This window comes from Triturus cristatus, chromosome 3_2, assembly GCF_964204655.1.
Source record: "Triturus cristatus chromosome 3_2, aTriCri1.1, whole genome shotgun sequence".
NCBI lineage: Eukaryota > Metazoa > Chordata > Amphibia > Caudata > Salamandridae > Triturus > Triturus cristatus.
In genome coordinates, this window is record NC_140584.1 from 977,323,449 (window position 1) to 977,351,165 (window position 27,717).

The 27,717-nt window shown below is 48.1% G+C and overlaps 1 protein-coding gene across 1 annotated transcript in view; it reads left to right on the forward strand.

Moving 5' to 3' along the window:
* Positions 1–27,717, forward strand: part of RABEP1 (rabaptin, RAB GTPase binding effector protein 1) — a 989,154-nt gene that overhangs the window by 341,398 nt on the left and 620,039 nt on the right. The window lies entirely within an intron of this gene.

A 27,717-nucleotide genomic window follows, 5' to 3' on the forward strand; every position in this document is an offset into this window, starting at 1 on the left:
ATTGAAATTGAAGGTTGTCTTTGAAAACAACCCATCCACCACTGAGGTGGTAAGACAAGATACGGGCCTCCGTAATAAATCTACTTTTGTTCCCCCTAATTCCACCCTACCGGTGGAGATGCTTGCATTCGAGAAAGCGGTGATGGGTGAAATCCAAGACATCACGACAGGATTTGGTAACACCTTTCACAATACATCAAGGGAGGAAAAGGTGGCTATACATGAATTATCAACTAACCAGGACATTACCATCAAACCTGCAGATAAAGGGGGAGCCATTGTTTTACAAACCACTGTCAACTATGACATTGAATGTAGAAAACTGCTGGATGACCGTAGAAACTATGGAATCCTTCAGGTAGATCCTACTGAGTCAATCAGGGTCAGGATTGTCACAATGGTAGAGGAGGCCTTAGCAAACGACTGGATCTCCAAGAAGGAGGCTGAATTTCTGGTTAATACCAATCCCAGGATCCCCTACCTCTACACCATACCTAAAATCCATAAGAACTTGGTCTCACCACCTGGTAGACCCATCGTCTCTGGTGTGAATTCCATTTTGGAACCTCTATCAAGGTTCGCGGATGCGTTCCTTCGACCATTGGTTCAAAGTACCAGCACCTACCTGCGTGATACCAAGAACGTCCTGCAAATTCTGCAGGACATCGACTTTGACCCCACCGAAAATCTGCTTATGGGATTAGACGTGGAGAGCCTATATACCAGTCTCCCACACGACGAAACACTGCTAATCATTGAGGAGGTTTTATTCTCTACTCCCTGGGAGTACCAGACACCTCGTAGTCTGGTGATGGAATGTGTTTCACTGGCTCTCACCCGTAATTTCTTTATGTATGCTGAAGATATATATGAACAACGCCACGGTACCAGCATGGGGAGTACCTTTGCTCCAAGTCTAGCAGGGCTGTATGTACACCATCTGGAAACTAACAGGATCCTACACACGATGAACCCATACCTCGCTCACATCAAAGTATGGAAAAGGTATATTGACGATGTCTTGGTCGTATGGGAAGGTGACGTCGAATCAACAGAGGCATTCATGCTATGGCTGAATCAACAGAATGCATTTCTGAAATTTACACATAGTGTATCGGCGGAAAACCTGGTGTTTTTGGACCTGAATATCTACCCTGAACAGGGGAAACTCAAAACCACCACACACTTTAAGGCAACAGCTAAGAACTGTTTACTTTTGTTTGACAGTTTCCACCCCCGTCACCTGAGGGAAAACTTACCGTACGGTCAGTTCCTCCGTCTCCGAAGAAACTGTACTGAACTTAGTGACTTCAAACAACAAGCATCTGAACTGCGTACCAAACTGATAAAACGCAATTATCCTGAGAAAATCGTTGACAAAGCCTTGAAAAGAGCAAGGAATAATAACAGAGAGGCTCTTTTGGAAGACAAAGTGGAAAACCAGATCGATGAGAGACCGATATGTGTAACAACTTACAATACACATTCTAACCAGATCACTAAGATAGTGAATAAACACTGGCGTCTACTCAATTCTTGCGGCTTGAACATAACGAAACCTATGTTCGCTCACAAGCGGGGACGCAACCTAAGAGACATGCTTGTTCACACAAGACCAAAGAACATATCTCGACCAAGACCTGTTGGTCTACTACCCCCAGTACAAGGGCATCATCCCTGTGGGAACTGCAGCACCTGTCACCTGACGAGAAAAAGTACACACATTACGTTCCGGAATGGCGATGAGTGGGACCAGAGAAGCTTCACGAATTGTAATAGTAAAAATGTTGTATATCTAATCACTTGTCCGTGCGGCCTTGAGTATGTGGGGATGACATCCAGACCAATTAAGGTACGTATTGGCGAACATCGCAGTAATGTCAGATGCGGTAGGAGCACTACCAAGATGTCTAATCACTATATTTCCAAAAGTCATTGTATAGACGATTTACAGTGGACAGTGATAGAACAATTGAGTAACGAACACAGCCTCCTAGAGAAGGAACAACGATGGGTGTTCCGTCTCAAAACACACATCCATGGATTAAATGAGGATATACCATGGAATCAGTTCCGAGTATAACTATCATCATACCTGACTGAATACTGTTCAGCTACCGGTTCTCCACCTGACGAAAATAATCCTTTCACGTTTTTTCTCCTTTTTTTCGGTCCCCCGTATCTGTCCTGAACCAGTGTAGTACCACTCTAGGACCATTGTGTGATTTCTTTGTCTTTTTTTCATGCCCTTGTCAATTACCCCTCCTGACCACAGCTGAGGCCCCCCTGCTGTAGCCTCCTTATTTATGTGGGCTTTGCATACCTCATGCATATATGTACCTCTTGGTTTAGCTATGTACCAGCTGGGTGTCTCTAATACGCAGGTTGGGGGCATTTCTCCTACCTGTTACATGCCTTTATTTATTTTATTCTTTTCATCCCGATGTTATTCAGGCAACCTATATGGACACCTAGGGATACTTTCTCGATATATGCATACCCCTTCCCAGTTTATTTATTTGTTTTTTTACATTTAAACCTCAAAATCAGGTGATGTTGACTGTCCATTCCACGCAGTTTGGAACATCTATCACCCTTCATTAATGGGTTTCGTCAGCGCTCCATCAGGCATCTGACACAGACACCTCTCTCCCTCTTGGGGTCCTTTGCGGTCTCACCACGGTGACCCGGCCGCTTCTAACTTCCGGTTCCGGGTCCCGTGTAGCAGCGCCTGCGGGTTTCCACTTACTTTGTGAGCAGGTTGCCTTCTATTGGTCCGTCAAACGGGGCGGAGTGGCACTTATTCCCTGATTGGTGGGGGTATTTAAACTACAATATCTCCAGTCTAAATTTATCGACGGAGCCGACCGGGGTGGTTATTTGAGCGGGACACTGATCCTAGGAGGCGTAAGTACGGCATAGCCGGCAGGTGGAAGATTTACCTTCAAAAAATGACGATTGGATTACAGTCTCCTCTCTCCCGCTATTTAGGTAGCCTATTTGGCACTCCAACCACTCGGTATATGAGCTCATGAGGAAATTGTTCTCTTTGCAGCAAGTATGTTTTTCTCTTTGCTTTGTTGAGCATGCAAACAACCACAATGACATTGTCGCCCTACAGGAACCTCGTTTCCTTTCTGAGTAGAGTGTGTGTTTTCTGTTGTTTTGTTATTGTATGTTTTTAATGTAGTATGTCACACCATATTTTTATCACAGATCACGTGATAGCGTTAGAGGACGATCATCGCTCACTTCCTTTTCAGATCACTGTTTTAAACACGACGGAATGAACGTCTATCCTTATAACAATAATGTCTTGTGTATCTCTCATTTCATACCATTCTCTCCATTTAGGTTACAAGGAGTATGTAAGACCCATTGGGGCGTTACCAACTCTTGGAGGCTATTTACCTCCTATTTGATTTTTTCACCCACTATTTTTCACCACATCACAGTGCGTCGTTGGAAGGGATCTTCTTAGGTCCTGACGAAGAAGCTTGGGGAAGCTTCGAAACATGTCGACACCAGGAGGTCAAGCTCATTGAGGCATACACCCTCCACCCCCACCTTTTTACCAATACCAGCTTAGATGGCAGAATAAAAAAATTTTTCCTAGTCCAGTGAGCCAGGTATTTTTTTAAAATCACTCTCCACTCACTCCTGACCCTTCCTTGCACACCCTTGCACTACACATAGTAGTCTCACCAAGAACAGTGCTCCCACGTATACATTGGTCGTAGCACGCCCCGTCCCGTAGAGGGGCGGGAAGACCCCTATGATGAAGCATGACACCAAGGGCCCTTTTGGTGTGTGAGGGGTATTTTAACAACTGATGTGTATTCTCCACGACCGTGGGACACACATGGTATGAACGGGAGTCTCTTGATCTACTATACATGCGGGTGGATCCCTTTGTTTAAGTACGCTTCATTGGGAGGAAGTATCCACCTCCACCACTCGTTGAGTGGAACCTCTCTACTCCCCCCTTTGTTTTTCTTTCCTTTTGTGATGCCCCAATGGGGCTTCAATCTTGTCCTTACTTATTTAATGGGTACTCTTCTCGAGCCACTCCACAGCTGTCCCCTATAAGCTCCTTATCAAAAACATCTTCCTAGTCGCCTCAGTATGGAATGTGAGTGAGCTTCAGGCTCCACGTTCATCCACCGTACACCACTTTCTCACCCAATAAGCTGGTTCTGCGAAACAGGGCATCCTTTCTACCGAATGTCGTGACTCTGTTCTACGTTGGTCGAATAATCACCTTGCCCGTGTACTACGCTACTCCACAACCTTCTAAAGAAGAGGAGAGACTCCATCGTTTGGACGCCCAAAAAGCGCTCAGCTACTGAAGCAATTGTACCATAGACCACTGGGTGGACGATCAGTTCTTTGGAGGGGGTTCGCTGGAACAAAAACAAGCAAATCGGTGCTGAAGCCTACCAGCTCGCACTGGATCGTGCTCTGCATTAAAATCTTCTATGCACTGGCAAAGAAGTAGCCGCCAGAAGGACTGTGAAGCCATTCCACTAGGGCCAAAGCTGGTACTACTGCATTAGCACACGGAGTCCTTGTCTTAAACATCTGCCAAGAAGCAACATGGGCTCCCTCCAAGAAGCAACATGGGCTCCCTCCATACGTTCACAAAGTGCTATTGCCTGGACTGTCAAGTCTGCAGAGAAAGGCACTTTGGAGCCACTCGATCCAGTGGGACTTTCGGAGTAGAGTCCATTCATAGCCCACTTCCACTTAGGTACTGCTCTGATATGTATTCAAATGGTGAATAATCTGCGGCTAAAAGTCTCTATCAGAAGAACAAGTTACTTGCGTTCAGTAATGCTCTTTTTGATAGAGACTCTATCTTGCCGCAGATACCTCACTGACTGCCCATCCTCTATCCATTATCTCTGTCCCAAGTCTAGGAATCTGCACACTGGTCACACCTATTTGCTTTTGGGGTGCCACGTCAGGAGGCATGGAAAGTCTTTAAAAGCAACTGATATCAGCGTGCAGGAGTGGCGCCTATATAGGCTTTGCACGTCATTTCTAGAGCGAAAAGCTGTCATTGCTGAGCCGCACCAGCATACAGAGGTAAAAGTTTCCAAATCCGGTCAGACGCCTGGGGAATATTCAAAAGGTGATAAATTTGCAGCCAGATGGAGACTCTATTAGAAAGAATGTTACCAAAGGTATGTAACTTGTTCTTTATTGACTTTCGCTTTTATTTGATTGCATCTTCTACCCATCAGCATTTTTGTCAAATTTACCATCAGCATGTGGATGTAATGTACCAAGCAAAGGCCTCAGCTTGTGTTTTGTGTGCGAAACAGCAGCCCAAGCAGATTGGACTTCAAGTACAGGAAGTGTCTGATTCAGTTCTCATTAGGTCTAGTGTTGTTCATTATATGTACTTTAACTGAGGTTGGATGCACTTGAACTTGATGGTATTTTCTAGGCCCTCTTTGAAAGTGGATATCAGTTGGAACAAAGGTGTGGGGCAGGTGACAAATGTAGTTAAGTATTGCCTCACAACTTGTTAGAGATGCTTTTGGGACACACATCATGAGATTGGAAAGTATCATTCTGACTTTGGAGTTTCAAATGACTTAGTGGAGTTTAAAATAGATCAGAAGGAAGCCACATCTTTCTACACTTTCAAAGAAGCATGTCTGGCAGGAACACTGTAGGGAGATTGAGGAAATATAGTCTCCTGTGGCAGTCAGTGGCGTAATTTAAAATGATGGGACCCCTGCAGAATGTAAGCAGGAGCCACTGGATCTCTGATATCTCAAAGCTATTTATTGACCTTGTGATGAATAGGGCACCCCTGAAGGATTGCGGGCCACTCAGTTTTAGGGGCCTGCATTACGCCCCTGATGCCTGACAGTGGTACCCGCAAGCCTTGAGCTTCAATAAACAGCGATTTAGGACCTTTTGTTAGGATACAGAAATTAATCTGAGCAGGGAGAGTAACATAAAAAATAAAAAAAAATTACATCAGTTTAATAGTATTCATTAGTATTCTTTAAACATTGGCTCCACCTGACCTCCCTCAGAAGGCTCAATGTTACATTGACAGTTTCAGTTTCAGTCTTACCCTACCTACCCAAAATAGATCAATAATTATAAAATTAAGAGTAGAACCAAAACCTGGGAATTATAAAGGACATTTTTGCAAGCTGTATGCAATCTTCCTAGAGAATTTGTCTAATGGTGATTGCTGCTTGTCAGCCTGTTACTTTTCAATATGTATCCGTCATTGGATTTCACCAGCAGAGTATACAGGTCAGAGATAGATCGCTATCTTTAGTGTGAAGCCATTTTTCTTACAACGGAAGTGGTCTCTGTGCACCACTTCGAAATGTAGGATGCGTCACCCAAGGCCCTGAATTATCAAAAAAGTGTCCTATGGATCTACAGCCTAAGCACCGCCAATTAGAGAAATCCATACCCTGGATACTCTGGGCAAAGTCAGGGTTACCCAGAAGGGGCACCAATGACAAGAAGAAAGATGTCTGCCCTTTTTGGGTGGCTGCCTTATTCCAGACCACCAAAGTAACTCTTGTGACTGGTGACAAATAGAAATCCCATGCTCAGTGTCTCCGGTGGAGCACGGGCACTTTCAACAGATGGTTACCAGATAGCACCTGGTCCATAATGCAACTATGCTTTTCGATTGCAAGCCAATTCCATACAAGAAAGAAGCAAAATGTGTGCTTCTTGGTAGTACTGAGTGAGATCAGGTACTCCCAGACCCCTGTTAGCCGAAGGTAAATATGTTAGATTGTGGTGCATGCTTGGGCGTTTCCCTCCCCATACACAATATTTGAGTTCCTCTTGGAGCAGTTTGTGCACCCACATAGACTGTGGTAAGGCCTGGAACAAAAAACGAGCCTTGAGGAGAATGGTCATTTTTAGGGCTTGTATCTTCCTAAGCCAGGAAAGGCAATAGTGTCCACTGGGCACGGTCTGGCGCAACAGAGCACGGGTAGTTAGTGCCCGCCGTGTCTAGGAACGGCGGGGCAATTTGAGTCACTAAATATGAGATTGAGGAATTGACGCACATCAAGGGGTGTTGGGCAGCTAGCTGTTCCTTGGTGTGCGGTGACACTGATAGATTGAGGGCTCGTGACTTTTGTAGATTAATAGTAAAGCCTATTGCCTTACTAAAACTTTCTTCAAAAAAGTGTGGCAGGAAATGCCGGGCGTCGTCAAGTACTGCCAGCGCATCATCCAGAAGTTTAGGCTTAGAATATGTGCGTCTCCCCCGAACCCTACCCCGGTGATCCTTGGGTCATCACAGACACCCCTGCAACATGGGCTCCATCTTCAGCACAAGCAGTGGGAAGACCATGGACTTCTGTGTTGCGTCCCCCTTCCGATCAGGAAGTGGGATGAAAGTGTTTTGTTTACTCCTGCTGACGCCATTGCGCGGCTGTAGCTGCTTAGTATCCAGCTGCGGAATCTAATCCCAGAGCGGCTCAGGGTTGCATACAAGTATGGCCAACGCACCCAATCAAATGACTTATCAGTGTCAATGGCCAGAGCATTACTTTCTTTTTGAGACCTCTTAGCTTTCTCACCTATATGTAGGATTTGTTTAGTATTCTCTCCACATTACCTGCGGGGGATTAACCCGGACTGGTCCCTGCATGAGGGGGCTGAGTTGAGCTGCAACAGTATCGGTAAAGAGTTTTGTGTCCATGTTGATGAGCGGGATCAGGCGGTCAAGCTACAGTGGTGTGCTTCTTCCCTACGTCTGGGGATGGCGGAGATTGAAGCCTCCACCATGGATCGGGGAAGGGCTCCTGCGTCTGCCAATGAATTAAATATTCTTAAGTGTTGGGGCAAGGGCTGGACAGAAGGTCTTGTAGAATATGGCAGAGAAGACGACTAGACCCGGGGATTTATGCAGCTTTAGCTGCGCTATCGCTGAGATTACTTCCTCGATTCGTATAGGTTTATCAAGGGAGTTTGCTTGCTGAGGGGTAAGCTGAGATGTGTGGGTCCCTTGAAGACAGACCTGGATATCTGCCTCCTGTAGATCTTGTGCCTCGTAGAGAGACTTATAAAAGACCCTAAACTTTGTCACCATATGCTCATCATCTCAAGCCTCAGAGCCATCTCTGCCTGAAGTTTAGCCCTGAGCCTGTGTGTCAAGAGTCTAGCCCATTTGTCCCCTCCCATATAGAATGTGTGCTGCAATCGAAGGAGGGTATATTCTGCCCTGTTCATGTCAAGGCCTCACAGCTGGACACTTACAGATTCCAGCTGCTTTCAGATTGCAGGGGCTCTTGTTCTCTTATGCATAAGCTTGAGTTCCTGCACCTGTATCTCTAATGTCTTTCTCTTACTCACTCGCAGTCTGTTTTTGGCAGCAGAGGGCAATGAATTTCCCTCCAACTACAGCTGTTTGTGTTATCAACAGTGTAGGCTCGATGCAATGAACTGTCTCCATGAGCCATGTGCTTGATACTGCAGGTGGACCGCATAGTAAGGCTCGAAGGAGTGTGATCCGACAGAGCCGTAGGCCCAATGTCAATTCACTTAATCGTAGTTTGCACGGTCTGTACGCCTAGGAAGTAATCCATGTGATGTATGTCTTGTGGGCAGGAAAATAGTCTGTGTAGTCTCTGATGTGGAGGTGACCTATCCTCTACAAGTCTTCCAATCCTAGCCACTCTGTGCCCACCCAAGGGAGAGCCCTAGCCTGGACATTATGCTGTCCTGATCTATCGATCGTTGTTAATTACAAGGTTGAGGTCTCCCCCCTTTCAGTATAGCTTGATCCGGGGAGTCAACGATTGCCCTCCAGCATGATTCAGGAATAGCATTCGGGTTGTAGGCGGAAGCAACCGTAAACAAAAGCCCCTCAACCTGGATGTGGTACTCTAACGAGCCTCCCTTGTATCTCAACGGACCCCTTGAAGGTACATGCAAGAAGGGCTACCCCTCCAGTCTATGGGAAGCTGATGGAAAAGATAATGGCGATATTTCATCCGATGTTAGTCTCTGGATTGCAGGTGGGTCTCTTGGAGGAGACAAATGTCTCCTTTGCGGTGTTCCAGGAAGGACCATCTTTCCTTGTGTTTAACTGGGTTATTGAGGCCTTGAACGTTGAGGTCTGAATGGTTGGTGGCGGGTGTAAGTGCGCCTTCCTCTCCTCCCTTCAGACTGGGGCCGGGCAGTGTCCGAGGAGATTGTGTTCGCAAGCGCATGGGGCATTGGGACAGGCCCAGCCTAAGCTTTGTATAATGGATTAAGTACTGTCCCCGTGAAAACCCCTAACAACAAAGGAGATATGAAAGTAACAAACACAAGTGCTGGGACTAGTCCCCAGGGATCCATTAACAAAAACATAGACATTAAAATAGCAAAATAGTCCAGCATACACTGACAACAGCAAAGGTGGTCCTGTGGTTGACTCCAGGAATGAGAGGAGGGTACTCCACATTTGACGGTCCATTGTATACCCTCTAGCTCTACCGCCGTCTTCCCCGTCTTATGCAGGCAGCAGGCCTCTGCGATATCTCGGGCCCTTCCACAGTAATGTTAAGTGCAGAGCCGGCCTCAGTTTTTATTGTGCCTCTCTGAGTCACCTGTCAGGCTGTCTAATGCAGCTTGTCTCTCTTGGGCAATAGTGTCAAGTCCCAGGGAAATACCTTTAGGTGATTTCCCAACTTGTTGCCAGTGGCGCCATCTTCCCTCGCTGTTCGTGGGAGATCTATGGGAAGGACTCCGTCCAACCTCATCCGAGATATTCAGCAGGCATTTGTATAGGGTGAACTTCCTTTGCCTGAAGCTAGACAGTTTCCTTAAGCTGAAAGTCATCGGCATGTGCTAGGATGTCTGTTGCGCGCTCCCCGCCACACTTTACTTTATGGACTCTATCCAAATGTACGTTGGTCTCCTGTGCCACGTTTAGAATCTGGCGGAAGTGAGCCAAGACATAATCTGTTCTCTCTGCTCCCCTTGGTGCCCTCAGGATATGAAGGGTGTCTCTGCAGGAGTGGTTCTCAAAGTCCTCCGCATGGGTCTATAGGTTTGTTTGCTCTTCTTGTAAGCAAAGGCTCTCTTGCCGCAGGTGCTGAATTTCCTCATCCCTTGACGTTTCATTATGTTTGAGTGTGCAGGCCATTTCGCCTATTTCTGCAAGGTCATGTTTGACTTCTCTGAGGTCTTGTGAGACCTCTCACTTAACTAATTGAATATCCTGTCGCAGGGAGATGAAGAGCGCCTTCATGAAGGACCTCGTTAGCGGGGCCTCTTCTTCCCCCTCCTACTGTCACCGGCATGGATCGTTGAGGCTGTTCGATATAATCTGTGGCGCCCCATTGGACATGTAAGCATATCTTTTAAGGTGCAATTTTTCTTCCCCGTTGCTGATGCCACACTGGGCGGTCCCTCTCAGAAGCCAGCGGACGCCCACCCAGCAGATGTGTAGATGGGGTTCGACAGGCGCTGATCCACTTCTGCCACTCCAATCACAGTGCACCCCTATTTCTAATAGCCCAGCAGTTATCTTGTCCATGGCATACTGCTTGCCACTATGTGCCCGTTTGGTATGGGCATCGGATTGGAAGGTATGGCAAAAGCACAGACTCCATATTATATAGGCTCCAACTCCATCTTAGTTCATGGAGACCGCCATCTTCCTTAAGTCAATCAATGGAAGTCGCCTACTCCCTGGTTCTGCAGAATCATTGTCATGTCTATCTTTCAGCCATATGTTGCCAAAGCTTATCTTTCTAGGAAGTGTGATATCGTCAAGTTCTTTTATTAAGGACATAGATACCTCATCTAATGCAACATTAGTGTGGGTCAAATGTCTCACCATGCCAGGGTTAGAAAAGAACGCAAACAGACTTGTATTCAGAATAATATAGTCTGAATTGCCGTCCTTTGGCTTTATATGTTCATAAGAAAATATCTGATGCACATTATCTGTCAGACATACCTCTTATGTCAGAAATTGAAATTTCTGATAGGGTATAAGTACTGTCACATGACCACTTGTCAAGTGGGGTGCTATAGCACAATCTTAAGCGATAATCTGGATGGAGTAGGTCTCGCCTGCTGCCAGTGCACTTCACAGATGCTACATCTCTTCTGGAGCTGATGCAGCCAAGTCCCGAAGGGGGGCTGACTGACTGCTGCGGCAATTAATATTTGCCCTTCATGGTGAACACTGTCTTCACACCTGCGCTGATGAAGACAGCCATTGCTGTCAATGAGGTATGCAGTGCGTTTCTTCTCCTTAAGATACTCTAGACTGCAAGTGGCTCTGCCTTTCATGCTCTCATAGTATAGCGCATAGAAGTAATTATTAGGGTGTTAGGTTTTAGATGACCTTTTAATGATATTTTACCAATGCTAGAAATGTACATTTTATTTTCATCATTTATAACTTGTCTCGTTGCTGTCTTTATAATATTCTGTGTAGATGTTTTAGATGCACTGAGAAACAGATTGTCCCTGTAGTAATAAATACTTTTAACTTGTGTTCTTTCTTTTTAGTACTGTGTGTGATACTGTGAATAACAAAATAAGGTTTGTTGCTGTTTCCATGGTGCTGTTGATCTCTTTATGGGATTGTTAGGAACCCAAAAGCAATGCTTCTATTTCAATTGAATAGTGTTTTGCGGTGCTACAATAACTTGTATTTCACATTCATTGCTGGTGCATTGAATCATGTTCACCCCTGGGTGAGAAAGCACCCTTTGTAGAGTTACACCAAAGTTGTAACTTATGCAACAGCTCACGGGTGCACCTCTTGTGGTGCTGAGTCACCTAGTGGCCACCAGGTTACCCCTCTCCTCCCCCTGCAGGCCCTGCATCTGCATCCCCAACATACTTTTCATGGTGCGCTTCGAGACCAATTCCAGTCCAGTACTTCATCCTTCTCAGTTGTGCAGGCCCTTGCCAAAGCATACTCCTCTTGGGTCATGTGCCCCGCATTCCCTCCTGTCACGTCTGTTACAATCAGGGGTCACCAACGCTCATTCCCCCACAGTGGCTCAGGGTAGTGGTAGTGGAGAAGCTGCTGACCGCAGCCACCACTGCTATCTTCTTGTGGTGGGCTACTTCCATCTCAGGCCTCACTCATCGGTTTCCAATCGCAGCTTCACTTTCACTTGACCACTGACTCTGTAGGTCTCCATGCTGCGTTGTAAGTGGTCTCCCCCCTATGTGGCAACTTCATTCCGGCACCACGTGGTCCCTGGCAGCCGCTCAAGGCTGCAGAGCGTGACTGCCTCTGCTTCCTGTTCTCAGCAGTTTCCTCTGATGCGGCGCCGCGATACCTCCGCCTCTCATGGTGATGCCACCACTAGTGGATAACAGTCACGAGGGCTCTCCCATGATGCCCCTTTTAGAATTCAGCCTGCCTTGTGACAGCTGCTGTCTTGGTCCGCGTACCTTCTGAGCGCGGAATCCTGGCAGCTAATAGCAAAAACTAATACAAATGGAAGCTCAAATAATAAGACGGTCCCTTAGACAGGTTACAGGCTCCACACTTTGCCAGCCGCCTGCCTGCAGGCTCCTGCTCCTGCCCACTGCATCTCAGGTTCCTGAAATTAAGTGGAGTGGTTTTTGATCGCGGCGGGTGGCTAGAGGAGCGAGCAATGCTTCCTACACAGATGCAATCTTGGCCCGCCGTTCAGTTCTATATTTAAACACATGCTGTCCCAGATCCAAAGAGCCCAATGTTTTCTGGAACTGATAAGCTATTTTGTTCCCTCAAACTCATATATTTCATGTTTCACATCAGGTCGATGATGCCCGTGTTAGGTAGGCCTCAACTAATTTAGAAAGTGTCATGGCAAGTTGAATGCTTGATTTAATTCCTTTTTGTTAGAAAGAAGAAAAAAGGATGCGTCAACAGCAGTGGCTGCTGGCACGGATCAGGACTGGAAGGGTGGAGGGAGGTGGGGTAAATAAAAGTAACATTTCACTTACCTCCATTCTGCGTTCTCCTTGTCGTGTCTCTCCTCCTCTTCCCTCCCTCTGGCCGGAGCAGGCAGCACCCAGGCTCCCCTGAGCCAATCACAACACCACAGTGCAGCGTTGTGATTGGGCTGAGCGCCGTGGTTCGGCCGGGCATGTTCTCCACCCAAGCTGTAATGCAGCCTGGGTGAAGAACATGCTAAGTGTGCATAACTGGTTGGTCGGCTCCAGACAGCTGGCCCAACATTCATGCCCACTTAAGGAGTGCAAACCACTCCTTCCCCTGCTCTGAGAGCAGAGCTGCCCGCCGTGCTAGCAAAGCTGCCGCAACAAGAAAAAATTAAATAATAATAACATTGAGTTATCTTTTTATTTTTCCTTACATTGCTTAAAAGCAGAGGGTGACGCTGCTCCGCTTTAGCGGAGGACCCGCTACTAGTCAACAGAATAAACTGTAAAAGACTAATTTGCTGACGGTGCTTTTTCTCCTTGAAGCAATGATAGCTGCACAGAAAGTAACATTTCAGAATAATGTTCACATTTACCCATAGGCTTAACTTTTGCGCTAAATACAACTATATTAAGCTCCTAAATATGGACTTGTTGCTTTTCTTTTCAAATACTGTAGGAAGTTGATGTTAGCATGTTCTCCTAAGAGGGGAACTTAGGCATGAGGTACCCTTCCATCACTTCTTGTTGAACAATTGAATCTAGAAGATGTAGTGTAGCCTTCCTTAGATGTAACCATTACGGTGCTGTAGCTTCCTGCCAACTTGATAAAGGTTACTGTGGCCCGCCAGACACCACTGGCAATAACTTTTCTACATCAAAGTACATTAAGTATCTATTAGGAAGAGGGGTCTTTTTGTTTGAGATTACTGTTTAGTTTTCTGGTAAATTTAGGTGATTGTACTCTTTGGCATCAGGAGACCAGTAAGTAAGATGAGTAATGGTAGGATATGGGGATATAGTTTGCCTTTGTGTCTGAACAGGAGTTCTCTTTAGTGTATCCTGTAGCATATCTGTGAACATAGAAATGGCCCAAGAAACAAATTATCCTAGCCAATAAGGTGCAATGTTGGATTACTGTGCAGTCCCTTCCACTAAATCTGCAAATTGTTGGAAACATTACTGGAATTAGGGGTGTTGGACTTGGCCCTTTATGCAGTGTGATCCCAAACCTGTTGCCTTCACCCTCCTTTTTTCTGAACCCGTTTATGCATTTTAGGACTGTGCACTTTTACCAGTGCTAAGGTGCCAATGCTCTCTTCTTTAAACATGGTGAAATTGTCTTACACCCAATTTGCACATATATTTTAATTGTAAGTTCCTAGTAAAGTGACACTTCATTTGCCCAGGGCCTGTAAATCTTATGCTACTAGTGGTCCTGCTGCACTGATGGTGCCCCAACAGTTCTCAGGCCTGCTATTGCAGACTGTGAGTGCAGTTTTAAACTGCCATTTTGACCTGGCAAAATAAACCTTTTGCCAGGCCTATTTGCTCCATTTCTAATACATATAAGTCACACCTGAGGTAGGCCCTGCACAGCCCAAATGGAATTTAAAAAGTTGAGCATGTACTGTTTAGTTTTTTTATGTCCTGCTAGCGAAAAATTCTTAAATGTGTTTCTCACTACTGCTAGGTAAACCACTCTCATAGGATAACATTGGGTTACCATATTATGTTTAATAAGTGATAACTTTCAATTGGAAGTAAGTAGAAATTTAGAGTTTGGTGTTTTAAAGAACTGTAACGTAAAACCCTCTTTAATGGTACAGTTGGATTTCAATTCACAATTTTGAAAATTCCATTATTAGAAAGTTTATTTAAACAAAATAGCGCAACTCAATATCGTCCAGGAAACTGGGTACTAAATGAAAAAACTAAATGTTCCTAGACAGATTTCCAGTGTAATTCACATTTATTTGGTCTAGCAATCCAGCTTTTTATTTAATGCACACAAATCATTAAAAAGGTGAAAAACGAGGTGATACTAAGACGTGCGATCATAAAATCTTTCATTATTGTTATAATTTGTTTTTGGACAACCTCAAATAATTAATGCATCCCATAAACAACATATATTCAGGTGTCAAATCTTCCAGATACAAAATTCATACAATATCATTGTCGAGCCCCACTTGGTCAAACCAATTATATATCAATTAATTAAACAATGGCCAATGGGAAACAATGTGTCTTACTGACACAAATATACACATTGAAAGTCCAAAGGCAAGCTGGGGCAGAGCAAGAAGGTGGGAAATTCCAGACACTTCTGTAGGGGGAGGGTTCTAAAAGCTTCTCCCACTTCAAAGTGGGTACCAGGTATAAATATTGGACAAATAGACCCAACTCTTCAGTACACTCCTGGACTTGGGGATACTACAGATGGATGGCACCCTGCTTGTGGCTTGCCCTGCTTGCTGAGAGGTTAGTACGAACCTGCTCCCTTCATTCCAGGATGTCGGAGTCCAAGGGTCAGCTGATTGACCTCCTGTTTGAGCTGCATGAAAATAAAAAGCTCCAGAGGCCTCTCTGCTACTGCCCAGCTCACCTGTTACTCTGGATCTGCCACTGGACCTGCCTGAGCCCTGCTGGAGTGAGTTCCTAAACCTCAAGTAGTACCTCCAAAGGTCCATTGCCCTTGGATGGCATCAGAGAGAATTCCTCCTGGCCTAACTGAAGGTTCCATCAGTTCTGCCGTGAAACCTTACAAAGCGTGGCTGCACAGCTGCAAGCTTCATCGGAACCGATGTGAAACAACGTGAAACCCCCCAAAGACTTGCCGCACAGTTGCAAGCCTCACCGGAATCTACAAAGAGCAATGCAAAGCCTCGTCGCACAGCTGCCAGCTTTATTAGAACTGCTGCAGAGCGACACAGAGCCTCGTCGCACAGCTCATCGGAACCACCATACAAGTCATTGGAACTGACAGTGAGTGATGTAAAGCCTCGAAAAGCAACACCATGCAGATTGCGCACCAAGGACATATGGTACAATTCTCAGCCGGCCAATCTTGGTCTTGTGTCCAGGACTTGTTGCATTGCGATCGGCATGACTTTGCGACTTCATGGTTCCGGGCGATCAAATACCGTCAGTTTGCACTCTGCGCCTTTTTGCTCTACTTTTATTTAAACCTTTAAAATTCCATTTCTTCATGTTCGAGGCATTTGAGCTGCAGATTACACACTTGTGCATAGATCGCCATCTGGTGTTCGGCCTGGATGTTTGCAGTTGTTTTTCCTCTTGGAAAGTCTTTGGAAGTCAAGAGGTTGGTGACTCCTCCTTTGGATCGTATTGCGCATGGGCTTCGGCTCCATCCTCAGATTGTTTTTTTCCGCCATCGGGCTCGGATGTAATCTTCGCGCTCCGGTTCCGAACAGCTTCCAGTTCGACTATCGATGCGCAATCCTCACCCCAATTCGCGGTATTGTTTCGATCGCGATCTCCCCACTCGATGCGCCTCTCATCGGCAAGACCTTCGATTCCGGTCGTCGACGACGGCCTTCGGGCCTACCCAAGCTCCGGTCCTGGCTAATGGAAAGGACTCCCTTTAAAAAGTGCCCTCGTTGTGGGTCCAAATTCCCCCACACCGATCTCCACGAGGTATGCAATCTCTGCCTCTCCCCTGAACACGAGGCTCGAGACTGTCCGGCGTGCAAGTCCTTCCGGTCCAAGAAAACTATTCGGGACCGAAGGGCTAGAAGAACCATGGCACACTCCTCGATAACGATTCCGGACGACATCTTCGGGGAAGGCGTCTGCTCCAGAACAACATCCCGACGAGGGACTCATCAGCGCCTCCGAAGCCGACGACTCAGATGTGGAGGACATCACTCCGGCACAGAGGGTCGTGAGTAGTACTGCCTAGAACTAATATCTACCCCCCCCAAACATTCCACCCAGACAACGCCCATGTCACAAGAACATCTAATACTCCTAAAGCAGGAGGTAATCTCCCTCCTGCAGAAAAGGGCAATAGAACACGTTCCTACCAACCAACAAAATATGGGGGTCTATTCCCTATATTTTCTCATACCAAAAGGGGACGAGACTCTACGGCCCATCCTAGACCTCCGACCCCTAAACAGATACATACACTCTGACCATTTTCACATGGTAACGCTTCAGCAGGTACTTCCACTGCTTTCCCAAAACGACTTCCTGACCACTTTGGACCTAAAAGACGCTTATTTCCACATTCCAGTGCACAACGCTCACAGGAAGTTCCTCAGGGTTATAGTGGACGGCCAACATTACCAATTCAAGTTACTCCCGTTCGGAGTCACAACCGCACCACGAGTATTCACCAAGTGCCTAGCAGTGGTTGCAGCACATCTGCGAAGACAACATTCATGTCTTCCCATACCTAGACGACTGGTTGATAAAAGCCAGTTCATACAATCAGTGTGTAAAACACACTCAAACCACTATCCAGCTACTTCACCAGCTAGGCTTCACGCTAAACCACGAAAAGTCCCATCTACAACCATCCCACATAAAACAATACCTCGGTGCCACCATAGACACCTCGAGCGCTAGCCTACCCCAATCCTGCCAGGATTGCAAGCATTCAGGCTCTACGCGCAAAATTCATGGCACAGCACTCCCTTCCAGCTCGAGTGTTTATGCAACTAATAGGGATGATGGCCTCTTGCATCTTCATAGTACCTCACGCAAGACTCCAGATGCGTCCTCTCCAAGAGTGCTTAGCGCGCCAGTGGAACCAGGCCCAAGGTCAATTAACAGATCTGGTGTTGGTAGACTGTCGTACCCATCGCTCTCTGCAGTGGTGGACCACCACAAACCTTTCCAGAGGTCGACCGTTCCTGGACCTGGTTCCCCAGATTGTACTAACAGACGCATCGCTCTCCGGCTGGGGAGCTCATCTACTACATCTCACCATGCAGGGCAAATGGACACCTCAACAAAAGTTACTCCATATCCACCATGTGGAGTTACTAGCAATCTTCTTAGCCATAAAATCGTTTCAAACACAGATTTCAGGCAAGGCAGTCCTAATCCGCACAGACAACATGACAGCCATGTATTATATTCAAAAACAAGGCGGCACACACTCGCCACAGCTCTCTCAACTAGCACAGAGCATATGGAAATGGGCCATACCCCAGATTATCTTTCTCCTAGCTCAGCATGTCCCAGGAGTCCTAAACACTGTGGCGGATCTGCTGAGCAGACAAACCCAACAAATCCATGAGTGGGAACTCCACCCGCAAGTTCTTCACCCGTACTTTCAAATGTGGTGGCATCCGCAGATAGACCTCTTCGCCACCCACGAAAACACCAAATGCCCAAGCTTCGCCGCCAGATACCCACACCCATTGTCCAAAGGAAATCTGATATGGATGAACTGGTCAGGCAGATTTGCGTACGCTTTTACGCCTCTCCCACTCATTCCACTAGTGGTGCGCAAACAACAACAACAACACTCCCTCACACTAATCCTAGTAGCTCCAACTTGGGCCAGACAACCATGGTACACCACACTGCTGGAACTATTCGTAGTACCGCACCAAAAATTACACCTCTCTCCACACCTCTTAACCCAGAACCATGGAGAGATCAGACACCCGGACCCAGCTCAGATCAACCTTGCGATCTGGCTCCTGAAGTCCTAGAATTCGGTTACCTAAATCTTCCCCCTGACTGTATGAACTTCATCAAAGAAGCTAGGCGACCTTCCACTAGAGCGTGCTACGCCACCAAGTGGAAACGTTTTGTTGTCTGTTGTCACAACACCATCGATCCCCTAGATGTGTCCATTCAACACATCATAGGCTACTTACTCCACCTACAAAGGTGCAATCTAGCCTATACGTCCATTCGACTGCACCTCGCAGCCATAGCAGCTTACCTACAAAACAGGCAACATCTCTCACTCTTCAGAGTACCTGCCATTCATGGAAGGCCTTAAAAGAATAATTCCCCCCAGTGCCACCCTCACCTGTGTGGAACCTAAATATCGTTCTCACAAGACTAATGGGACCTCCATTCGAACCACTACACAAATGTGAACTTCAATTCTTAACATGGAAAACTGCCTTTCTTGTAGCCATCACTTCCCTCAGAAGGGTCAGTGAGATACAAGCACTTACTATTCAAGAACCTTTTCTACAAATGCACCATAACAAGGTTGTTCTCTGTACCAACCCAAAATTCCTCCCCAAAGTTATTTCTCCCTTTCACCTAAACCAATCTGTAGAACTACCAGTATTCTTCTCGCAACCACAGACCGTTGCGGTACGAGCTCTTCACACACTAGATGTCAAAAGAGCCTTACTCTACTACATCGAGAGAATACAACCTTTCCGTAAGACCAAACAACTGTTTGTATCTTTATCTCCACCACACAAGGGCAACCCCATCTCCAAGGCAGGGATAGCTAGGTGGATTGTCAAATGCATTCAAATTTGCTACCACAAAGCAAAACTAACGCTATCCGTTCCCCCTGAAGCCCATTCTACACGTAAAATAGGGGCTTCAATGGCTTTTCTAGGAAACATCCCATTAGATGATATCTGCAAAGCAGCTACATGGTCCACACAGCACACTTTCACTAAACACTATTGTGTAGATGTGCAAACTAAGCAGCAAGCTAGTGTGGGCCAGGCTGTACTCAAAATACTATTTCAAACCACTGCAACAGATACGGGCGGTCGCCGCTAAGGATGGGTACTGCTATATAATCTATGCACAAGTGTATAAACTGCAGCTCATATGCCTCGAACGGAATATGCTACTTACCAGTATGCATCTGTTCTTGGCATGTAGAGCTACAGATCTATACACGCCCACCCGCCTCCCCGGCTACCTGTATCCGTTCCAGTCTATCTTATTTAGATACCACACACATGGGTTTCTTCACGGTTATTACTACGCTCCATCTTTCCCTGCTGGCGAAAAACAATCTGAGGATGGAGCCGAAGCCCATGCGCAATACGATCCAAAGGAGGAGTCACCAACCTCGTGACTTCTAAAGACTTTCCAAGAGGAAAAACAACTGCAAACATCTGGGCCCAACACCAGATGGCGATCTATGCACAAGTGTGTAGATCTGCAGCTCTACATGCCAAGAACAGATGCATACTGGTAAGTAGCATATTCCTTCTACTAATGTGATTTTTGTTGATTCAGATAATTTACTAAAATGTACTCTATGTTTCTAAATTGATGTGGGATTTTTCTTGCGTTGGCTTTGCTTTTTTAGAGTTTGAAGTGCTGCATAAATACTTTACACACTGCTTCTTGGTTAAGCCTGACTGCTTTTGTGCCAATCCACCAGAGGGTTGAGCACATATTAATTTGGTGTATGCTTGTGTTTCACATTGACAAGAATTGTGGTTGCTGCTTGAGTAGGGTTTCACCCCTCCCTCCCCCAACTAGTAACCAAATTTCCTACAAGGTGTACGTGTACAATAATGTATTTTTCTTATTAATTGGGAATGCATTTACCATAGCATAATGATCTGTGAGTGTGAAGAGAAGGCCCTTAATTTCTCCTGCTGTTGCAAAGAGGTGTATTTGAGGAGCAATATCACCTATGAATGCAGAAGATTTTTGTTCCTCTGCCAGGTGCCTGTTAAAGTCTTCCTTTGTGTGTTGAACAAGTGACACCGTATGATTGACATGCTGTCTATCTCATCCCATCACGTAGAAGGTATGCTTGCTTTGAGACTACAGACAACCTCTCTGTCACTTGTTTGGGGATACTGTACATGCTGTTTGTGTTGTTGGTCTGAATTAGAATGAAGTTCCCTTGAAGAATTGCAATCAAAGAATAGTAAACTTGATAATTTTATGGTTTAAATCTTTTATTGATCTTGTTTGAACAAGAGAAACAAGACCCCCGGCTCCGTGGAATCAATGCAGTATAGACAACCAGTGTCGCAAATGATAGCATTACCAAGGTAATATGTTTGGAGCGGGCCCAAAAGCTACACCAAGAAGGAAAAAAGGCAAACAACTGTAACCCTAAATTCACCCCCACCCCCTCCCCTCTCGTCCACCAAAAAAGGGAGAAAGGGATAGTCTGGGAATCAACGTGGTCGTTTATGAAGCCGTGAAGAATCAGCTCGTGGGAGCGGCGTGTCTGAAAGGCGACGAAGTCTAAGGTATCGGGGGCAGGTTAGCTCGTGAAACTCAGATCCTAATAGGGCCGGGAAGTCAGACCTTCTACCAGCTAACTTGAGGGTTAATTTCTCCATTCCCAACACCATCCAGAGTCGCTTCAGCCATCGGGAGAGCGTTGGAAGATGGGCAGTACGCCAGTGGATCAGAATATTCTGTGTGGCCACGCCTATAGCGATCAATCGGCCCCTCCGGGATCGTAACGGATATGTGATGGGGTTGCGTAAACCTAGGAGAATGTATGAAGGAAATCGCGGGAGTTGCGTCTCAAAGTGGGCGTCTATTTCGTCTAGCACTTGGGACCAATAGGATTGAATTCTGTCACAGCCCTAGAGGACATGCACCAGGGTGCCCACCTCCCCTCAACCCCTCCAACCAAGGGCGCTCTGTCGAGAGTCAAATTGGTGTAAACGGTCCGGTGTGTAATACCAATATGTAACTATCTTAGTCAGTGTCTCAGTGAGTCCCGTGTGGTATGCTGAGTGCCGGGCCCTATGATATATGCCTTCCCATTCCTTATGGCTAAGTGTCCTTCCCAGGTCTCGTTCCCAGCACGCTCGACCAGCATTGTATGTGTGTACAGAGGATGTTAATAGCATTCTATAGAGATCGGAGATATTCTTCTTATCTGATGTGCGAGTGATAAGCCATTTCCTCATACAGGGTCAGGAAGCACTGCGCCCCAGGTTTGATGTGAGAGTGAAGTGCCCAATGTCGGAGCTGCAGGTAGGGCAGATGCTCTGACTCAGGAAGGCCACAGTGTGACTTAAGTTGAGGGAATGAACGGATCCCTTCCAGGTCAAAGAGGTGACTTAGAGACCGACAGGAGGAGGAACGCCAGGCGGAGAAGGCCTTAGTATCCATACCAGGGTGAAATTCTGGAATGTCGAACAGCGGCGTGAGGGGAGAAGGATAAGTGGTCAGATTATAAGTAGTGATAGTGCAATCCCACGACTCCATTATCCTACTTGTGATGTATGATGCATAACGATTGGATGGTCTATGTGATTTGCTGAGAAAGGGAATGCCCTGCAGGCGCATGGCTGCCACTGCCTGGTCCTGGAACAACCACTTTTTTCCGCGATTCCAGGTGGTACCACTCCACCAAATAGTGGAGCTGTGAGGCATAAAAATAAAGCTGAAGGTCCGGAACCCCCACACCCCCCTACTCCGGCGGGAGAATGGCGATTGCATGTTTAAACCGGGGTTTGCGGCCTTGCCATATAAAGTGCGCAAGGTCCGACTGAGTCTGCTGAAGCAAGCCTGAGGAAGGGTGGAGCGAGAGAGTCTGGAAGAGATATAAAATCTGTGGGAGGATGGTCATTTTAATGGCCGCTATCCTACCAAGCCAGGAGAGTGTGTAGTGTTTCCACTGGCAGAGTTCCTTACGTATATGCGCCCGGAGTATGGAATAGTTGGTGTCCGCTGTAGCCGGTATAGAGGAGGCTAGTTGTATACCCAGGTATGGAACCGAGGACTTGGACCATTGTATGAGGTGTTCCTCTTGTGGAGAAGCCAAAGTGTGTGGGGAGAGGGAGATATTAAGTGCGATCGACTTATCCACGTTCATCTTGAATCCCGAGGCCTGCGCAAAACAGTGCATTTCATTGAAAAGGGCCCGCAGCGTAGGGATCGGATTGGCGAGAGAGAGCAGGATGTCATCTGTGTATAAGCTTATAATGTGTACATCCCTGCCAAACTTGATCCCAGAGATAAGGGGATGGTGTCGGATCCGCAGTGCCAGGGGCTCCATACAGAGCAAATAGGAGGGGTGAAAGAGGACACTCCTGCCTCTTTCTATGGGAAAGCTAGAGGATGTGTGGCCATTAACCCGGATAGTCGCCTGGGGAGAACGGTAGCAATTGAGGATCCGAGTGCGGAGTTACTCACCCAGACCGACATGCCTCAAGACCTGCTCCAAGTAGGACCATTGCACCCTATCAAAGGCCTTCTCCGCGTTGATGGCCAAGAACATGTATTCTCCCTGAGCGCAGACGAGTAGGTGCAAGACCCGTTTGGTGTTATCACTCGTTTGTCTCTGTGGAATGAAACCCGCCTGATCTGGCGCGACGAGTTGGGACATGTAAGGCGCAAGGCAGGCCGCTAAGATTCCAGTGTAGAGCTTAATATCTATGTTCAGTAGGGAGATCGGCCTGTATGCGCCACAGGACAACCTGTCCTTCCTGGGTTTCGGGATAACCACTATTGATGCCTCAAGCATCTCCTCTGGGATAGCCCCAGCCTGCGCACAGGTGTTAAACAAGTCCCTCAAGAGGGGGCCACCTGGTTGCAGAATGTCTTGTAGAAGGCCGCCGAATAGCCATCTGGCCCAGGCGATCTGCCCAGCTTGAGGCGAGAAATCGCTCCAATAACTTCTTCTGTCCCTATCTAAGTGGTCGGCTTGCGCTTGAGTGAGGGAGGGCAAGTGTGCAGGTTCCAGATAGGCCATGCTGTGGTGAGCGTCCAGCGGTTCACTCGAATAACGAGTCGCATAGAAGTCATGAAAGCCTTCAGCAATAACAGCATCGTCGTTGACTAGGTCACCCTCAGGAGAGCGGATAGCTTGTACTCCCTGACTCTGCCTGACTTCACGTAGCTTGTGGGCAAGGAGGCGACCACAGCGGTCTCTGCCCATGTAGTAGGAGTGGTGGAGGTGGAGGGCCGCATATTTGGCCTTGTCTAGGTCTAATGCTGCAAGTTGCTTACGCTCTATACACAGTTGCCTCCAAGCCCGAGAAGCGATGATCTGCTGGTGCATCTGCTCCAGTTTCCTGACTCTCAGTGAGAGTTCAGCCCGTTTGCGACTGCGTTCACAGTTGTCGGCTGTGGAGTTAGCGTTGAGTGCAAGATAATTGGTGATAGCTTTCTGAATCTGTTCAGTTACAGAAGCTCGGTGGAGTAGCGTATCGCGGAGGCACCAGTGTCTGATAGGCTGCTGTGCTGGTGGGAGCCGAAAGGTGGCAATGACCGGAGAATGGTCAGAAAGAGAGGCTGGCAGAATCTCGGTGGCAGTCACAAGCGCTTGTAAGGAGGAAGAGCGGAGGAAATAGTCCAATCTAGCGTAGGTTTTTTGCGCGCCAGAGTAAAAGGTGTAAGGCCGGCTGCGGGGTGAAAGTGACGCCAAAGGTCCACCATCCCCAAGTCTTGGAGACAAACTCTCCCCGCGGGCGAGAGAGCGCCAGCTTGGCCTATCCGTTGACATGAGCGGTCACAGACATTATCAAAGACCAGGTTCAGGTCGCCCCCCAGCAAAATGCGTCATTCAGAAGTAGCCGTCACCTCGGTAAGTGCGTCATGAAAGAACTTGTCCTGCCCCTCGTTGGGTGCCTATATGGATCCCGCTGTAAAGGACCCCCCCCCCCCCCCCCCATTCTCCCCCTGCGAGGAACTGATATGTGAGTAATCAACCCCTGATCTCAGCCTCCCTTTGCAGGACCCTACCGGGAAAAGAGCGAGAGACTAATATGGCAACCCCGGCTGACTTCGTGGGATTAGAGGAGAACATCTGTGTAGGGAAGGGACGCGATTTCAACCTGCGGTGATCCTTGGGGAGAAGATGAGTCTCCTGTAGGAGACAGATATCAGCTTTGGAGGGCTCCAAGTAGTGGAGGACAGCCCTGCGTTTGACTGGGTTATTCAAGCCGCGCCGAGAGGTGCGCGGCATCTAGGCTAGAAAAGGGGTAAAAGCCATAGCGCAGGACGTGTATCGCAGCAGGTGGTAGGACTCAGAAGATGGGGGATCATGATCAACGGCTGAGCGCCTTCCAAGGTGCAGGGAGGAGAGGTGGACGAGGAGACCCAAACCCGAAAAACACAAAAACCCCTTAAGAACAAAAGCCCAAACCAAAACAAAAACAACCACATTGAAACCCAAAAAAATCCAGAAAGGTAGTCTGTCATCCCGGGATGACCAGCTGGGCAACAGACTGGGGTCTAGATTATGACCAAGAGGGGAGTCTCACCCCCCCCCCACCACCCGCCGCCCGCCCAAGATGTGGAGGAGGACATGCAATGGAATTGGCAACCGCTGCCCGTTCTCTTGACGTCAGAGTCCACCCCGGCCGATGCATCCGATGCGGAGGCTAGGGCCTCCCGCTGGCCTTTGGCAATTTCCTTCTTGTTGTGCTTTCCAGACGCGTCACCGCCGGTTCTGTGTCTGCCACCCCGAAGGGGAGATCTCCGGCCCGAGCTAACACTACGCTGGTCGTCTTCCTCACTCGGAATGGCGAGGCCTAGGAGCCGGCAAGAGTCTGTGAGTGATCAGAGCTGGTGAAGTTTACCATTATGACGAAAGATGAGTCGGAAGGGATGCCCCCAGGAGTATGGGATGCCCTGCTGTCGAAGGTGTTCAGTCAAAGGGCGGAATTGCTGAAGCGTAATGAGTGCCAGGTCCTGGAACAGCACCGGAGAGTGTCCCTGAAAAGAGATGGGGTGTAAAGAGCTTGCTTTAGCGAGGATGGCCTCCTTGGTTCTAAAGTCCTGCATTCATACAAGGATATCCGCTGGGGGAGCAGTGGGCGCCCGAGGAGGACCAACCCGGTGTGCCCGATCCAGTACGATCTCCGTGTCATGGAAGGCGCCCAGGATATGATGAAACAGGCCCTTAGCGAATGTGAACACCTCTGGTGTCCTCTGTTGCCTTCACTCCCCGGATCCGAATGTTGTGCCTGCGGGACCTGTTTTCCAAATCTTCCAGGTGGGTTTGCATGTCAACGTGCTGATCCTGCAAGCGTATTACCTCCAGTTGTAGCGTATTGGACTCGGCCACCGTAGTGTCACTCTTCTCCTCAAGGGCGGCCACCCGATCCCCAATGTCCTCCACTTCTCGGCGAATCTTCTTGACCTCAGCCGTGAGGTCATTTTTCACAGATTGCAAGTCTTCCCTGAGAGTCCAGAACAGTGATTCCAGGAATGCCTTTGTAATAGGCTCCGCTCCAGCGCTTACGGATTGCTGTGAAGCCTGAGGATCAGGGGCCGCGGTCGCCATGTTGGGGATGGATTGCGAGCGGCCGAAGATGTCCTTCAGGGGTCTCACCGCCTTTGCCCTGGCGGGACATACTCATCAGGCACCTCCGGGCTGACCGTGGAGTGGAATGCGGGAGGTGGGAGAGCCACAGCCAGATAGAGGTGGTGCCAGGGTGTCAGTCTAGGATGGGCACTGGGCAAACTGCTGGCACTGCCGTGACACGTGGAACAGCCCTGATGCGGAGCACTGTGAAGGCGCCCCAGAGGGGAGAACAATGGTGCACTCTCTATGCGCGGTGAATGGGGTAGTTTGAAGAGGCCCCCCCACGCACAAGAAGCACGGCGCAGGGCCAAGCGCGGCCACGGTCCAACACAGCCGCAGAGTGCTTGTCCTTACTGGGTGTCTGTGGGTGGGAGTGTCCTCCAGTGGCAAGACCCACCTCCTCGTGTGTCGCGGGATGCCTGGATCGGCGGGAGCCCGAGCGGCAAAAGGTGGGGCGGGGGGGGGGGGGGGGGGGGGAGGGGGCCAGGGCACAATCTGCCCCGGTCTCATATCGATGAAAGGGTGCAAGGCAGTGCGGCCGCTCTCCGACACCCCCGGCCTCAGCTACTCAGTCGGGCAAGTCTCAGACTCGAGGCCGGGGATCTCCAGCGGGGCAATAGCAGGTGCTGCCGGTCACAGGTGCCCTCAAGCAAGCCCCCAAAGCCGTCCGATGCAATCAGGGGATAGTAGGCAACTTCCGGGACGTGTGCAGATTAGAAGCCGGGCAGGGAGTGAGGCCACGTCTCCAGCTCCGGCACTCCCCAAGGCAGGCCAAAGACGGAAATCACAGGCGGCAGCGAAGCTGAGAGCTGGGCAACCCGCGGGTCATCCGGGTGCCTGTAGAACGGCCGGGCTCAAATCAGCTGGCCTCAGCAGTCCGGGCTCCGGACCTCCGTGTTATCTGAGCCGCTGCTGAGTGGCGGCGAGGAGAAGGCTCGGCGGGTCGATCGCTCTCATCACCAGAAATGAGACACAGGGCAGCCGTGGGCGAAGGCTCGCCAGAGGGGCACTCAGACGGTGCCTCAGACCAAGTTCGTACTCCACTGAAGGTCGTGTGTGCGGATTTGGCGGACGGCGGGCAGGAGCTCCAAACAATGTTTCCTACCTCACCGCCATCTTGGCCACGCCCCCCAACTTGATCATTTTAGCACATAAACAAATTGTAAATCATAGAAATGTATTCTTATATGGACCACCAAGATCCCCTATATGAAACACGCCCATCAGTTATGCTTTGAGGGAAGGGTACATGTAAACATGCACTTTGATTAGACTGTGTTTGTCCTCCACGTAAGGGTCTGCAAGGGGGAAAAGCTTTGTTCCATTTTCATGTGTAACCATTAATTAGTTCTCTAGGCATTCATGTAGCGGCCTCCATGTCAAATAGGCAGAATGACCTTAAGTCTAACAGTGAGGCCCTATTCAAACTAATGGGTGGTCTCCTGTCAGAGTTTCTGTATCTTCTTGTGAAATGGTTCTTATAATGGTACTTCGCCTTCTGTCCACACCAATCACAGTTCGTTGCCAGTAGTGAGGTTGTCAGCATTGGTTAGTGGACGGAGGGCTCAGGATGTACATAGTGTTAAAAAAAAACACACACATAAAAACCCTAGGAA